This window comes from Talpa occidentalis, unplaced genomic scaffold, assembly GCF_014898055.3.
Source record: "Talpa occidentalis isolate TD23 unplaced genomic scaffold, MPIMG_talOcc4v2.1 talOcc4.6, whole genome shotgun sequence".
NCBI classification, from domain to species: domain Eukaryota; kingdom Metazoa; phylum Chordata; class Mammalia; order Eulipotyphla; family Talpidae; genus Talpa; species Talpa occidentalis.
In genome coordinates this window covers 80,793,938-80,810,398 of record NW_023604972.1, presented here as the reverse complement: position 1 = coordinate 80,810,398, position 16,461 = coordinate 80,793,938, and the positions used below count along the sequence as shown (strand labels likewise).

At 38.9% G+C, this 16,461-nt stretch overlaps 1 protein-coding gene across 3 annotated transcripts in view; it reads left to right on the top strand.

Annotated features, from left to right (window-relative positions):
* The window catches only part of LOC119260264 (cAMP-specific 3',5'-cyclic phosphodiesterase 4D-like), a 445,519-nt gene that overhangs the window by 224,677 nt on the left and 204,381 nt on the right, over positions 1-16,461 (top strand). The gene's annotated exons all lie outside the window — the stretch shown is intronic.

Sequence of the window (16,461 nt, the reverse complement as noted above, 5' to 3'; positions counted from 1 at the left end):
TCCATGCTGTGTTTAGCCAAAAAAAGAAAAAGTGAGTTGTAGAACTGTATTGATTGTGCAGAAAAGAAGATAATTTATAAATGAGAAAAGACTATTTCTTTGCTTATGAAGTATATTAATAACATTTTCTATCCCTCCATACATTTTTACTGTTACCAATAGAATTTCAGTATTTGAAAATAAAATATTTAAATTGAGAAAGCCCAGGCACCCAGGATCATTTTTGCACAGATCTTAGCATCTTTGAGCCAAGCCAGGCAATAATTTTTTATTGGCCTCTTGCTGACACTTTTTCCTCTTCCTCTAGCGGTGCTCCTTGGTGAGGGACTGGGGACTTGAAACAGGTATACCAGAAAAGCATGCTTTCATATGCAATGAATTTTTCAAACTGAAATAGAAAAGTGGGGCCTCCCTGGTGGCTCATGGGGTTAAGACACAACCTATGAAACTATTTGCAGCCTCTGTAGCACGAGTTTGATCCCCGGCCAGGGAGCTACCCACATGGCACAGCAGACCTCTCCTAACTCGCCCACTGCTCCCCTCAGCAGTGTATCTCAGTAGATCTGCCTGTTCTGTTTCCCCATTCTGTCTCTGGTGGATCCTCGCACCCCCCATGCCGCTGGCCTATGCCCCAGTTCTTGCATAAATAAATAAATAAATAAATAAATCTTTAAAATTAAAAAAAAAAAAGAAAAGTATTTTCTCTTCAATGTTGTTGTGATATCATTTGCGTAGTATTAGGGAAAAGTAAATGATTTTTTTTATAACTCCAAAAACACCCAAGCTGTGAAGAACTCTTTTAAAGTTGACTTCAGTTGTCAACAGAATCAGTGTATTTATTTTTTTTTTTTTTTTTTTTTTTTAAATATTAAATTTTATTTTTATATTCCCCATACAATTGCAAACGACCCATTCTGACCCCAATCCTTCCCCTCCCGCCCCCACCCCCCAAAAAGTGTCTCTGGTTCATAGTTTTTTGTTGATTTTGATTTTCACTTTCTTATATTCATTTTCCTGGTCCCTTATTTAAGTTTTCTAGATTCCTGCTATGAGTGAGACCATCCGGTATTTTTCTTTTTCTTTTTGGCTTATTTCGCTGAGCATGATCCCTTCCAGCGCCATCCATGTTGCTGCAAATTGCATGTGTTTATCTTTTTTGAATGCTGAGTAATATTCCATGGTATATATGTACCACATCTTCTTGATCCAGTCATCTATTTTTGGGCATTTGGGTTGTTTCCAAAGCTTAGCTATTGTAAACAGTGCTGCTATAAACATAGGAGTGCAGGTGCTCTTTGGAATTGATGTTTCTGTGTCCTTTGGGTAAATACCTAGGAGTGGAATTGCTGGATCATATGGAAGCTCTATGTTTAGTAGGTCCAGAAATCTCCACACAGCTCTCCATAGTGGTTGGACCAGTTTGCACTCCCACCAACAGTGCACAAGAGTTCCTTTTTCTCCACATCCTCGCCAACATTTGTTGTTGCTAGTTTTTTTAATATGTGCCATTCTCACTGGTGTGAGATGGTATCTCATGGTAGTTTTGATTTGCATTTCCCTGATTACAAGTGATGTTGAACATTTTTTCATATGTCTGTTGGCCATTTGCATTTCCTCTTCAGAGAAGTTTCTTTTTAGCTCTTCTGCCCATTTTTTGACTGGATTATATTCTTTGTTGTTGCTGAGTCTCATCAGCTCTTTGCAGATTTTTGTGATCAGTCCTTTATCATTAGTGTTGGGTGCAAAAATGTTCTCCCAGTTGGTGGGGTTTCTCTTTGTTTTTGTTATTGTCTCTTTTGCTGTGCAGAAGCTCTTTAATTTGATGTAGTCCCAGCTGTTTATCTTTGTCTTCACTATCACTGCTTTGGGTGATGTGTCTGTAAAGATGTCTTTGATGTGCAAATCCCGTAGTGTTTCGCCTATATTTCCTTCTATGTATTTTATGGTTTCAGGTCTTATGTCTAGTTCTTTAATCCATTTTGAGTTGATTTTTGTGTATGGTGTGAGGTAGTGGTCAAGCTTCATTCTTTTGCATGTAGCGACCCAGTTTTCCCAGCACCATTTATTGAACAAACTTTCTTTGCTCCAATGCATAGTCTTTGCTCCTTTGTCAAAGATTAGTTGACCATAAATCTGTGGGTTTATTTCTGGATTTTCTATTCGATTCCATTGGTCTGTATGTCTGTTCTTGTTCCAATACCATGCAGTTTTGATGATTATGGCTTTGTAGTATAGTTTGAAGTCTGGGAGTGTGATGCCTCCATTTCCTTCTTTTTTTTTCAGTAGAGCTTTGGCTATTCGGGTTTTTGGTGATTCCATATGAATTTCATCAATAATTGTTCTATTTCTTTGAAGAATGCCATTGAGATTTTGATTGGAATAGCATTGAATCTGTATATTGCTTTTGGAAGGATGGCCATTTTAATAATGTTTATTCTTCCAATCCATGAGCAGGGGATGTCTTTCCATTTCTTTGTGTCTTCTTCTATTTCTTTTAACAGTGTTTTATAGTTTTCTTTGTATAGGTCCTTTACCTCTTTTGTTAGATTTATTCCCAAATATTTGATTTTTTTTGTTTCGATAATAAAAGGGGTGGTTTTTTGATTTCTTCTTCTTCAGATTTATTGTTTGTGTATAGGAAGGCTACTGACTTTTGCGTGTTGATTTTGTATCCTGCCACTTTACTGAATTGATTGATGAGTTGAATTAGTTTTTCTGTGGAGATTTTGGGGTTCTCTATGTATATTATCATATCATCTGCAAATAGTGATAGTTTGACTTCTTCTTTTCCTATTTGGATTCCTTGGATGTCTTTCTCTTGTCTTATTGCTCTGGCTAGGACTTCCAGTATTATATTGAAAAGCAGTGGTGAGAGTGGACATCCTTGTCTTGTTCCAGATCTTAATGGAATTGCTTTCAGCTTTTCACCATTGAGAATGATACTGGCTGTTGGCTTGTCATAGATGGCCTTTATGATGTTGAGGTATGTTCCTTGTATCCCAAGAATTTCAAGGGCTTTTATCATGAATGGGTGTTGCACTTTGTCGAAAGCTTTCTCAGCATCTATTGATATTATCATATGGTTTTTATATTTCTTTTTGTTGATGTGTTGGATAACGTTGATTGATTTTCGGATGTTAAACCATCCTTGTGCCCCTGGAATGAATCCAACTTGGTCGTGGTGAATTATCTTATGGATACATTGTTGGATTCTGATAGCTAAAATTTTATTGAGGATTTTTGCATCAGTGTTCATTAGGGAGATTGGCCTATAGTTTTCCTTTTTTGTGTTGTCCTTATTCGGTTTTGGTATTAGTGTAATATTGGCTTCATAGAACGTGTTTGGTATTGTCCCTTCCTTCTCAATTTTTTGGAAGAGTTTGTGAAGGATAGGCACTAATTCGTCTCTGAATGTTTGGTAGAATTCATTTGTAAATCCATCAGGTCCTGGGCTTTTGTTTTTGGGGAGGTTTTTAATTACCATTTCAATTTCACTGCTTGTAATTGGTCTGTTTAGGTGTTCTATTTCTTCTTTATCTAGCTTTGGGTGATTGTAGAGTTGTAGGAATTTGTCCATCTCCTCTAGATTGTTGAACTTGTTTCCATATAACTGTTCATAGTAGTTACTGATTATTCTTTTGATTTCTGCTGTGTCCGTTGTGATTTCTCCTCTTTCATTTATGATTCTGTGTATTTGTGCTTTCTCCCTTTTTTCCTTTGTGAGCCTGGCTAGGGGTTTGTCTATTTTATTTATTTTTTCAAAGAACCAGCTCTTGGTTTCATTGATCTTTTGGATTGTTTTTTTAGTTTCAATTTCATTTATTTCTGCTTTGGTTTTTATTATTTCTTTTCTTCTACTGGTTCTGGGGTTTTTTTGTTGTTCTTTTTCTAGATCTTTGAGCTTCGAGATTAGGTTGTTTCTTTGAGTTCTTTCTTGTTTTTTGATGTGAGCTTCTATTGCTATATATTTTCCTCTTATTACTGCTTTTGCTGCATCCCATACATTTAGGATATTGGTGTCCTCCTTGTCATTCAATTCAAAGAATTTTTTAATTTCTTCTTTGATCTCCTCGTTAGTCCAGTGGTCTTCCAGTAGTGTGGCTTTTAATCTCCATGAGGTAGGATAGTTCCTTGCCTTCTTTTTATGATTTATTTCTAGTTTGATGCCTTCGTGGTCAGAAAAGATGGTTGGTATGATTTCAATCTTGGTGTATCTGTTGATGTTTGTCTTGTGCCCCAGTATGTGATCGATCCTGGAGAATGATCCATGTGCGCTTGAGAAAAATGTGTACTCCGTTTTTTTTGGGTTTAGTGTTCTATAGATGTCTGTTAAGCCCAAATGCTCTAGGTCCTTATTTAGAGCTTTAGTTTCTTTACTTATTTTTTGTCTTGTTGATCTATCCATTGTTGATAGTGGTGTGTTGAAGTCTCCCACTACATATGTGTTTTCTTTGATGTCTGTTTTCAGAGAGGACAACAGTTGTCTGATATATTTTGGTGCTCTTTCGTTTGGTGAGTATATGTTAATGAGTGTTATTTCTTCTTGAAGTATTGTCCCCTTAATCATAATGTAGTGACCATTGGGGTCTCTTTTTATTTTTTTGAGTTTGAAGTCTGTTTTATCTGATATAAGTATAGCTGTTCCTGCTTTCTTTTTTGGCCCATTTGCTTGCAGGATTGTTTTCCATCCTTTGACTTTGAGCCTATTTTTATCTTTTGTAGCTAAATGTGTTTCCTGGAGACAGCAAAAGGTTGGGTTTTGTTTCTTAATCCAGGCTGCAACTCTGTGTCTTTTTATTGAAGAGTTTAGTCCATTTACATTTAGAGTTAATATTGATATGTTAGCATCTGTATTTGCCATTATGTTTGTCTTTCCTTTGATTTTATTTATTTATTCTTTTAATAACTTTTTTTTTTTTTTGGTCTTCTTTCGTTGTTATTCGTCCCTCTGAGGTTCTGGCTTTAGGATTCCTTGTAGTATTTTTTGGAGTGGGGGTTTAGTCGCAATGAAATTCCGGAGTTTCTCTTTGTCTGGGAAGGTCCATATTCTTTCTTCATGGAGGAAAGAGAGCTTTGCGGGATAGAGTATTCTTGGTTGGCATCTGTTTTCTTGGAGTCTGTTGACTATGTCCCTCCACTCTCTCCTTGCCCGTAGTGTTTCTTCAGAGAAGTCTGATGTCAGCCTGATTGGTTTTCCTTTGAATGTTATCTGTTTCTTCCCTCTTGTCAGCTTCATTATTTTTTCCTTGTCCTGGATTCTTGGGAGCTTTACTATTATGTGTCTTGCTGTGTTTTTCCTTTCGTCGTGGAAGTTTGGTGTTCTTCTTGCTTCTTGTATATCAATTTTCAGCTCCTTCTTCTCATTTGGGAAGTTCTCTTCAATTATATCCATGAATATTTTCTCTGTTCCTACATCTCTCTCCTCTCCTTCTGGAATTCCTATAACTCTTATATTTCCTTTCCTCATGGAGTCAGATAGTTCCCGAAGTCTTTCTTCATTCTTTTTCCTTCGTACTTCTCTTTCCTTTTCTGTTTTGGTTCTTTTTATTTCTGTGTCTTCAAGATTACTTATTCGTTCTTCCATTTCATCTATTCTGCTTTCATTGCTTTTCCCAGAGTTCTTTAGTTCCTCCATTAATTCTTTGATCTCCTGCATTTCTCTTACTTCCCTCTTTAGGGACTCAATTTCCTTCTTCTGATCTATCACTTTTTTAATCATGGCAATTTTAAATTCTCTTTCTGGAAGGCTCAGAAGTTCTTCCAAGTTGCTGTCGTTGCAATCTGGGGAGTGGTTTTCTTTTTGTGGTGTGCTTCTTTCCTGAGGAGTTTTTAGGTTGCGTGTGGTTCTTCTACTCCCTACTGTCTGTTTTCTAATTTGTCGTATGCGTTGGGACACTGTGTTGCTCGGACTGACTGACATCTTGGGTGAACTTCTCCGCTCCCCTCTGGCTCTTCCAGGAGCCATCTCTGTCTTCCTGGGGAGCTTTCTGCTGGATTTAGGCAGTTTTTACTGAAGAAATGTCCCTGTTCTCAAATGGCGAAGCGGGATGCAGTCCCTGCGCCTCCGGTTTCAGGCACACTCTTCTGCGCACCCGGTCTGCCCCGGACGTGGGTGCCTGCTCCCTCTGTGGGCTCAGACTGCTGGTCGGAAGGGGCCTGGCGTGGAATAACTTCCCGGCTGGCCACTGGGTCCTCCAGAAACCTGCCCTTTTCAAGCAGTCTTAAGAAATGTCCTGTTTTATAGGGTGTTAGTGACTTTTTTTTTCCTGGTCGCTAGGTGGCGCCAGAGATCTCTCCTATTGTCCTTGGGGGGCTGTTTTTCGCCTCCCCCCACCCCGTGGGACAGAGAACAGAGCAGGAATGGTAGGGTACACCTCAACAGCTTTGGGGTGCTGTGTCTGCCTTGTGCCCCACCGTCGTGGAGAAACCACGCCCCGAATTTTCGTGCCCCGGGTCTCAGTTCAAAGCCCTCAGTTCCAGGACGCGGGCTGTAGCCCAGTTCAGTGGCGCGGGAATGGCGCCTTTTGCACCGCTCCCGTGCCTGGGCGCCTGGTTCCTGCTCACTCAGGGAGGGACCTTCACCTCAGTGAGGACCTCCGCGCGTCTCCCCGCAAGCCTAGGTCGTCTCCCCGCAAGCCTAGGTCGCAGGCGCGGGGACCTGGGCAGCCGCGATCCAGGTCTGCACTTGCTTTTCAAGTGCGCCGAGCGCGCCACTCTCCGCGCAAGCTTACCGGCAGCCCGGGCTGTGTGCGCGTCTCCCGGGGTCTTTGTTCTTCTCTAATGGCGCCCGGAGCTCACCGCCGCGGCGGATCCTGCAGGGTTCTCCACAGCTCCCGTTCACGGGGTGTGGTGGCTGCAATAGTTCCTTTCCACTCACAGTCCCGCTTGCTGCGTCGTTTGTTCTTGTTGGTCGTTTTGGTGTGTTGTTTCCTCCTCTCTGCCGGTCGGAGAGTGCCGCCTCTGTGGGCGGGGGAGGGGAGCAGGGTTCTGCGCTTCCCTCCCTTCTAGTCCTCTTTTATGGCCACTTTCTTCTTCGGGCAGTTCGCTGGCGTCACCCGTTTATCTTCCGTGTCCCAGTTCTCACTGGGACCTGCCGCTTTTCCTCCCTATTAACTTTTTTTAATGGGAGATCTTACTCGCAGCGTCTCCTCACCGCCATGTTGCTCCGCCCCTCTCGACACCCTGTACTCTTATCCAGAATCAGTGTATTTAATGGCAGTCAGTGTGGACAGGAAGGAAGGCTCTCAGTGGGACCAGAGCGAGTATAGAAGCACATTAGAAGCCTTGCCATGTTAGCAGGTATTTTCAATAATGAAATTCAAAGAAAAGTTCTATCAGTGCACTTTATGATAGTTATTTCAATTTTCTTTTATATTTTCTGACATCTGCTTTTGATAGCAAGTTGAATTCAAGCTGTCACATTCAGTCTTGGTGGTCTGAAATAACATCACTTGAGATCGAACTTGACTTTTCCAAATACTGAGATGTATATTTTCTGCTTTATGTACAAGTGGATGCGGGACCAAGTTGATAAAAATTCATTTGGGTTTTGATTGTCTCATTTCATTTCATGGTGTTAAGCACTGAAATTTTTTTTTAAATCAAGATTTTTTTTTCCTCAGAAAAGACATACCTATTTTCGTCTTTTCAAAATGCCTTTTCAGAAAATAGGTTTTGAACATTCCTTTTAATACAGTTTGTTGCAATTCTTTGTAAGATCTGTGCCATTGTCTTAAGTGGCTATAAGTTCTTATAGCCATACAATAATCTTAATGACATTTTAATGTCATATTTTCTCTTTGGCAGCCTGCATTTTGCATGTAAGTTATATTTTAAGGTTTTTTTTTAAGGCATGGGATATGTTGATAAATAATTTTGACATGACTATCCTCTTAGGCTAACTACAATTTTTTTATGGTGAGGCAGGTATCCCACTTTTTATTTTTGCATAGAAGAACTGGGGTATAGACTAGAGGTGCAGGGGGTGAGATGATTTACCAGAGGACAGAGTGGGGAGCAGAACAGGATGATTTACTGAAATATACTGCTGAGGGGAGCAATGGCTGAGACAAGAGGTCTGCTGCACCTTATCTAGGTAGCTCCCTGGCTGGGAATGGAACTCAGACCCTAGTGGTGATAGGGCTGAGACTTAACCCCTAACCCACCAGGGAGGCCCCATCTAACTACATTTTGTAAACAATTTAATATCTTATTCTTAAATGACACATTGCACTGGAAGACAGAAAACTGAGTTTCTGTCATGCCATGGTGACCTGGTATTGACCTTGCTCGGCTAGTTACTTATTACTTGCTCTAAATGTTTAATATAATACACCTTGCCCTATGTTGGTATGAGCAGGAAATGGAATTAGAATTTCATTCTCATGCCATTAAACTGTGGTCAGCTCTCCCTAAAGGGTTGTAAGTCCCTTGAACAAGTTACTCTTTGGGGAGTTTGCATAGGAACTTCAGTGGAGGGGGCCTAGCTGCAGAAATAGAGCTAGGAGTTCTCTTCCTCAGAGGAGCCCCCTTGTATTGCCATGAATGGCAATGAATGGCGATGAATGGCCTTTTCCTGCTGTGACTTAGGCCCAGCCCACCCCTCAGTTACAGTCTTTTGGAAGAGACAGAAGCACAGTGGAGGCCTTTGAATTCATTTGCTCATTATTTGGTGGTGCTCCTTGCATGAGAATATAAGCTTCTTGATCTGGTGTGGTGCTATTGTCTTCTGAGTCATTAGGTACCAAAGTAATGTGATATGTCAGGTGATGGGACATGCAAATCTACATTTTGGAGGATGCTGAATTTAGAATGATTAGGAAGTTTCTTACTGGAATCAGACTGCAGGCAGACAAGATATTTTCACACTAGGGTCAACAAAGTCAGGATATGAGAGTTTGAAGAGATGCTTGGGGGGGGATGAGACATCAATGAGACAAATATGCTTGATAAAAGAAATATTAGAAGGATCATGAAAGAGTTTTGAGTACCCAACTTTTTATCACTATTTCCTTTCTTACAGCATCGTCTCAGCCCTGAATTCTTTTTTTTTTTTTAAAGATTTATTTATTTTTATACAAGAACTGGGGTACAGGCCAGAGGCTCAGGAGGGTGAGAGGATTCACCAGAGACAGACTGGGGAACAGAACAGCAGACTGTTCTGTTTCTCAGTGGCCAGCCGGGAATCGAACCTGTGTTGCAGAGGCTGCGGACAGCTTCAGAGCACGGCGTTCAACCCGCTGCACCACCAGGGAGGCCCAGCCCTGAGTTCTTTATGATAATCCTAACTCCTTGAGGCCTGCCTGCCTCCATATCAAACATGACTAACATACCTTTTGTGGACCTACCCCTTTTCTTTTCTCTTCTCTGCCCTGATCTTGTACCATTTTTATTCTTCTTCACTCTATTCTCTCTGGATTCATTGGTGTTCCTTGGAGCAGTCATTCACACACCCTACTCAGAATCTTTCCACATACATAGCTCTCTGGAATGTTCTTCCTCCAGATAGCCAAGTAACTTACTAACTCTTTTCTCTGTTCAAATAGCACTTTCTAAGAAAGGCACCCACACCCACCTTATGACTCCATCCACTTACCCTGCCTTCTTCATAGCACTTATCACCACAGAGTCCTATTCTATTAACTTGAATATATGAAAAGCCTTTTTGTTGATCAAGAATAGTAAAATAACAATTATTTCATATGGTTCAATATAAAGTATATTTATTAATTTATTATTCTTATTCTTTCCCCTGAACTAAGATATAAGCCCTTGAGTCCAGGGCTTAGTTTTGTTTTGGGTAACACTCCCAGTGTGTCTCGATTATAGCAGGTATTTGAAAGATGTATTGAATGAATGGAAAGAAAGAAAAAATGCCAGTGAAATTTGTGTGATAATGGTCAGAGAAAACTTATGTGAAGTGATATATGGTGAGAGATCCCAGAAAAAATGTCATTGGAAGTGCTTCTGAGAGAGTCCAGAAAATTGAAAGACCTATTTAAATGAATGTACAGTGTAGAGTTTCTATCTAATTGCTCCGTGCAGAGCAGTGGGCTCTGTATGAGCCTTAATTATATATTTTTTCCATGTGGTTTTCTGAACTGTAACTATGAGTTCTGGATAAAATCCTCTGAACTGATAAAGTTTCACAGTTGGTAAGTTATAAAGGGTTCAATTTGCCAATTGAGAAAATAGGTTGGTTTTTATTAGAGAAGAGATTATTGTCAAGTATTGGCAGTGATGTGGAAGAACAAATTGGTATAACCAACTGGGAAAGCAGCTTGAGATTATTTAATAAAGTTGAAAATGTAGATTCCCTGAAGGAAAATATCCTACTTCTAGGTATATATCATAGAAATATGCTTGTATATGTTCACAAGGAGAAGTGCACTAGGATGTTTTCTTTTCTTCAGCATTATCTTATAATGGAATAATCTTGGCAAAAATTCTGTATGTCCATCAAAAGAAGAAAGTACAAATAAAGAGTGGTATATTCATATAGTAGAAGACTATTATACAGCAGAGAACATGCATAAGCCCCATGGATAGATCTTGGCATCACCAAGTTAAGCAGAAACAAAATGAAAAACCAGTTGCAGGAGGATTAGTATGATGTCATTTATATAAGGTTTTAGAATATACAAAACATAATCTATATTTTCAAATAACATATTCACAGGTAATAAAATAAATAAAAGAGAATAGAAATTCTAACACTCATTTTAGGACAATTCTGTGAAAGGAGGTAGAAGCGGAGGGAAATGGAATGAGAAAGGAAGGGATAAATTGGACTTCAAATCTGTTTGAAATTTTTTTTCCCCCAAGTTTTCATTTGGCAATAATTATAAACTCACAGGAATTTGTAAAGCTAATACAAAAATATCCTGTGTACCTTTCACCCAATTTTCATCAGTGGTTACATTTTACAAAATTATAGTGCAATATCAAAGCCAGAAGTTTGAGATTAGTCAAATGTGTTTGTACAGTATGTTTTCATTTTATTCCACATATGATTTGTGTAACTACCACCTCACTGGTATTATACGTTTTTAGTCACGTTCATTCCTGTTTCTTACCATCCTAACTCGTGGCAATTACCTTATGTGTTTTTCAACTTTATAAAAGTTTGTCTTTTTGAGAATCTTATATGAATTGAACTATACAGTATGTGATCTTTCGAAAATGACTTTTCAATATAACATCCTTGAAATTCATTCAAGTTGTTGCATGGTGTCAATAGTGCATTCCTTTTTGTTGCTTAATAGTTTTTTAATAATTTATTCAGGCACATTTTGGCCTTCTCCTTTTGGGACTGATATGAATAAAGCTACTGTAGACAATTGCAGATAGCTTTTTGCACAGACATAACTTTAAATATCCTGGGGTAAATTCTTGAAAGTGAATTGTTGGGTCCTATGCTAATTGCATGCTTCATGCTTACTTTAAAAAAAAAAGATCTATTTACTTATGCACACGAGAGCTGGGGTACAGGCCAGAGATGCTGGGGGTGAGAGGATTCACCAGAGACAGAGTGGGTAACAGAACAGGCAGACTGACTGAAATTCACTGCTGAGGGGAGCACAGGTGAGACAGGAGAGGTCTGCTGCACCATGTGGGTAACTCTCTCTGGCTGGCCAGGGATCGAATTGAGCTCGTGCTGCAGAGCCCGCTAAATGCTTCATAGTGCGGTGCCTATCCCCTTGCACCGCCAGGGAGGCCAGGGAGGCCCTGAATGCTTACTTTTTTTTTTTTTTTTTTAAAGATTTATTTATTTATTTATGCAAGCACTGGGTACAGTCAGAAGCACGGGAGAATGAGAGAATTCACCAGAACCAGAGTGGGGAGCAGTGCAGGCAGAGGGACCGAAGTACACCGTTGAGGTGAGCAGTCGGCGGCAGGAGCGGTCTGCGCGCCATGTAGGACCCTCTCCCGGCGACCAGTGATGGAACCGGCGCTGTAGAGGCTGCGGGCAGCTTCGCAACCCAGCGCTCAACCAACGTGCCACTGGGGAGGCCCTCTGCAACCTTAATTTTAACTACATAACATATTCACTGGCTCCCGGGATTAGAATATGGACATCTTCTGGGTGGGAAATTAGTCTGTCTACCACAGATAATGATATTGCAAATCTTTTATATTTAATTCTCATCCATCTGTCTTCTTCAGTAAAATGTATATGTCTTCTGACCATTTTGTAACTGAGTTTTTTGGTTTATCACTATTGAGTTTTAAGAAGGCTTTTTGTGATATTTTATTTATTGTAAAAATTATCATTTTTTTACATGTAGATATCAATGTATATATTCACATATTTAGTTTTAAAACATTTTCCCTCAGCCTACAGCTTGTATTTTCATTTACTCTATAGGTTAATTCACAGAAAAAAAATTTGATGAAATGCAATTTTTGATTTTTTTTTCTTTTGTTGACCATGCTGTTTGTGTTATTCTGTAACTCCACTGAGGCCTAAATCTTAAAGATTTTCTCCTATTACCTTTTAAAAAGTCTTTTGGTTTTATAATGTACATTTAAGTCTGTCATCTATTTTGAGTATTTTGAATTAATTTTTTTAAATAAATGTCCTATGGTTTAGGACAAGGTCTTTTTTTTTTTTTTTTTTTTTTTTTTTTTTGCCTATGGCTATCCATGTGGATTGCTCTAGCACCATTTATAAAAAAGTTTATACTTCCTTCATGGAATTTTCCATGTTTGAAAAAGTAAATTGGCCCTGTTTATGTGGGAATGAATTGATTTATTCCTTAAAAAAGGAGAAATATAATAAATGGTTAAGATTTGGTAAGACTAAGTATACTAAGTATACAGTAGTATGTTTTAAAAATATTTTTCTGGGGCCTCCCTGGTGGTACAGCAGGTTGAGCACAGCGCTGTGAAGCTGTCTGCAGCTTCTGCAGCGCAGGTTCAATTCCCCGCCAGCCAGGGAGATACCCACATGGCGTGGCAGACTTCTCCTGTCACACGCACTGCTACCTCAGCAGTGTATTTTGGTCAGTCTGCCAGTTCTGCTCCCCACTCTGTCTCTGGTGAATCTTCTCACCCTCATGTGCCACTGGCCCGTACCCCAGATCTTTTATAAAAATAAATAAATCTGGGCCTCCCCGGTGGCGCAGCGGTAGAGCCCTGGGTTGCGAAGCTGCCCGCAGCCTCTGCAGCACCGGTTCGATCCCCGGCTGCTCCCCGGCCACCAGAGGAGGTTCCCACTTGGCGCGCAGATCTCTCCTGCCGCCTGCTGCTCCCCTCAGCAGTGTACTTTGGTCCTTCTGCCTGCTCTGCTCCCCGCTCTGGCTCTGGTGAATTCTCTCACCCTCCCGCGCTTCTGACTGTACCCAGTACTTGTATAAATAAATAAATAAATCTTTAAGAAAAAAAAAATAAATCTTACAAACATAAAATAAAGTACTTCTTAAAAAAATAAAAATATTTTTCTGTTGCACTGAGATAGTTCCTAAAAACATAGAAAGGGGGCATTTGCATTCACAAAGTCTAAAAAGATTGGGAGAGTGAGAGATGATGGGGTGAGAAGAGAATCATAATACATTACAGATAAATACTCTATGACTTTGATCAGGGTCAAAGGCATTCCTCTGAGTTTTAGATTCACTTTCTGTGAACAGAGAGGGCTGAATTAGATGATTTCTTAGAGTCCTTTGCAATGCTAAAGCTCAGAGAGTAGGTGATGACTGCTCATCATTGAGTTTAGAATAAGAGATGTGAAAAGGGACCCAGGTGGTCATTCTGGGTTATAGTCTAAAAAGAGAGATTGTTTACATTACATTTGGAAGTTGCATGGTTAACTATCAATAATTCATAGGGGTGGAAGCCCTCTGTTTCTTTGTTCTCTGTTCATAGGTAGTATGAACTTGGAAGTTGATTTTTATCTGTAGCTAGTCACAATGATGTTGAGGATATAATTATATTATCTTAGAAAAGTCTTATATACCACTTCTGGATTTAGCAGTAGAATCATCATTTGATGCTACTTTAGAACTTATTTATACTGTAAACAAATCTAATGAAATTAGAAAAATATATTGTACGAAAGTGCTAGAGGTTTAGTTAGCAGAACTCCAAATAACAGTTTAATCCTATAAATTTCAAACTGATTATGAGAACATATTTCTTATATGTGCACATTTTAATTAATTATGTAGCTATTACATTTTAAACAGAATAATGGTTTCTATTTATTTACATAGCTCTGATTCTAAACCTGTGAGGTAGATTACAGTTTGTATTTTTGGCTTTATCTTTTCAGCAGGGCTATCAAGAACTTGAGCAGGAAATTGGCAAGAGAAATTGATATCCTTATTTCTTTTTGCTTTTCTTCAATAGTAACAAAATTTTTTTATCAGAACTATTGGCATCAGTAAAGTAACAAAAGATTATGAATCTTGTCCATTATATGTTACGGTCTTTATTTTTATTAAGAAAGGCAAGGTGACACTATATTTTTACAGAGAGACTTTTAACCCCCAACAGGGTAGAATCAGGTAATCCCTGAAAACTTTTTCTTCCTCATAGATTGGTCCAAGGATGATCTTCATTGAAAGTGTGATTTCCAGACCAACAGCTCGCATAATGCCCTTTACATTGGAATTCTGCTGCTTCATGAGAAGTGAAGAATCTGTGGCTTCATCCTAGACTTACTGAAACAGAATCTGCATTGAAAGATAATCTCAGACTAGAGCCTGAAACAGAAAAAAGACATTAATGGAAAAACTGATAAAATCTAAGAAAATCTTTGATTTGGTTAACAGCATTATATTGAGATTTATTTGTTAGTTTTGGCAAAGTACCATGGTTATATAAAATATTAATACTAGTGGATGTTGGGTGAAGTGTATATTGGAACCTCCTGTGCTATCTTTGCTACTTTTCTGTAAATTTAAACTTATCCCAAGACAAAAATCTTATTAAAAATGATTCACTTGTACATTAAATTTTGAGACAGACTGCCAGGCTACTCTTCACAAGTGCAATTTTTCTGCCCTTTCCCCAGATTTCATAAATCAGAATTTCTGGGTTGGAGATTAGATTCTGAACTTTAAAAATTCTGTCCTGGTGATTGTCATGCTCATAAACTCCAAGCTTTCCTTAAGGAATTTATTTTTTTGGAAAATGTAATGAAACTTGTTTGACTTTGGTCCATCAGTTTGTAGACTGATACAAGACTTATGAAATTTTCACCAGTCATAGCACAATGAGGAAAAAGCCTAATGATCATCTTCTGAAATGGCAGCATGAGTAGCCATTATAGATGGCAATTATATTGCAATGCCTTTAATTCGAAAAAACAAAATGCTTCACTTGTATATGAAACTGAAGTATTTTTTAGCATGTTAACATTTTTCATTGCTCCATAAATTTATGTATTTGGGAGCCACTAGTTTAAGAATGATGTCTATTTTCAGTGGTCTTTGGGACATGATGGTTTTAAGAAAAATAATTACCATTAAAATTTTGATCATCAACTGCATGGCAAAATGCTTATAACGTGGTGGTTGTTAATGAAGGTGTGTTGGAATGAATGACATGAATGGGTCACAAGTGTGTGACTTACACTTCGAATGTGTGTGCATTTATTTCCTCCTCCTATTGTTCTTCTTTAAGAGGATATAGCTGCCTCTGATGTGTTTAGTTTACATGTTTCTGTTAATCTTATTCCAATGAGAATTTGCTTTGAGATGTTCATATGGGTCTGTTCATTTAGTTGAGTTTCAGAAATTCTTTCCTCCAGGTGTGAAGGTATAATTAGAGTTATTTAATGCCCCTTCCCAATTTTTAATACTGTTTTCTTTTAGTGACATAGCTGCTGTTGCATTTACATGTGGTCATTATTTTGATTTCCAAGGTAAATTAAACTTTTGTGTTTCTTCATTTCAATCTCTGAATTATTTTCTTTGGTCTGTCTCAATGTCTACACTGACACTTTCATTTCCTTGGAGAGTAGCTTGAGCATTTATTAGGTGTAGCTGGAAAACCAGCAACAGCGCAGCTTTCCGTTTACCTTTTATCTTCCATGGGCTGAGTCTAAGATGTCTTTATGTGCTATGAACAATTTGTACCACACCCACTACTGTGAATAAGCTTACTAATGGTTATATGTCCTGGATCTTTGTGGTATGATCTGCTCTACCCAATTTGGCATGTAAGTAGTTGAGAAACATCTGTCATCCTGTTGGAAATGCCTTTGTAGAAAGGGGCATTATCAGACTGTCTCTGAGTTGATTTAGGGCAGTCTTTGAGACACCATCACATCTCTCTTGGCATCTCCAGAGCATACCTCTGATGTGACTTTGCAGTTTGGACTTACCAACATTCAGGACTACAAAATACTAGATCTGAGACACACAGCAGAGGAAGGGAAGGGAAAAGGGTCAAAACGGGAAGGAAATGCACAAGGGACTATGGTGATGGTCACAGATGCTGTGGTAGTGGGGAATT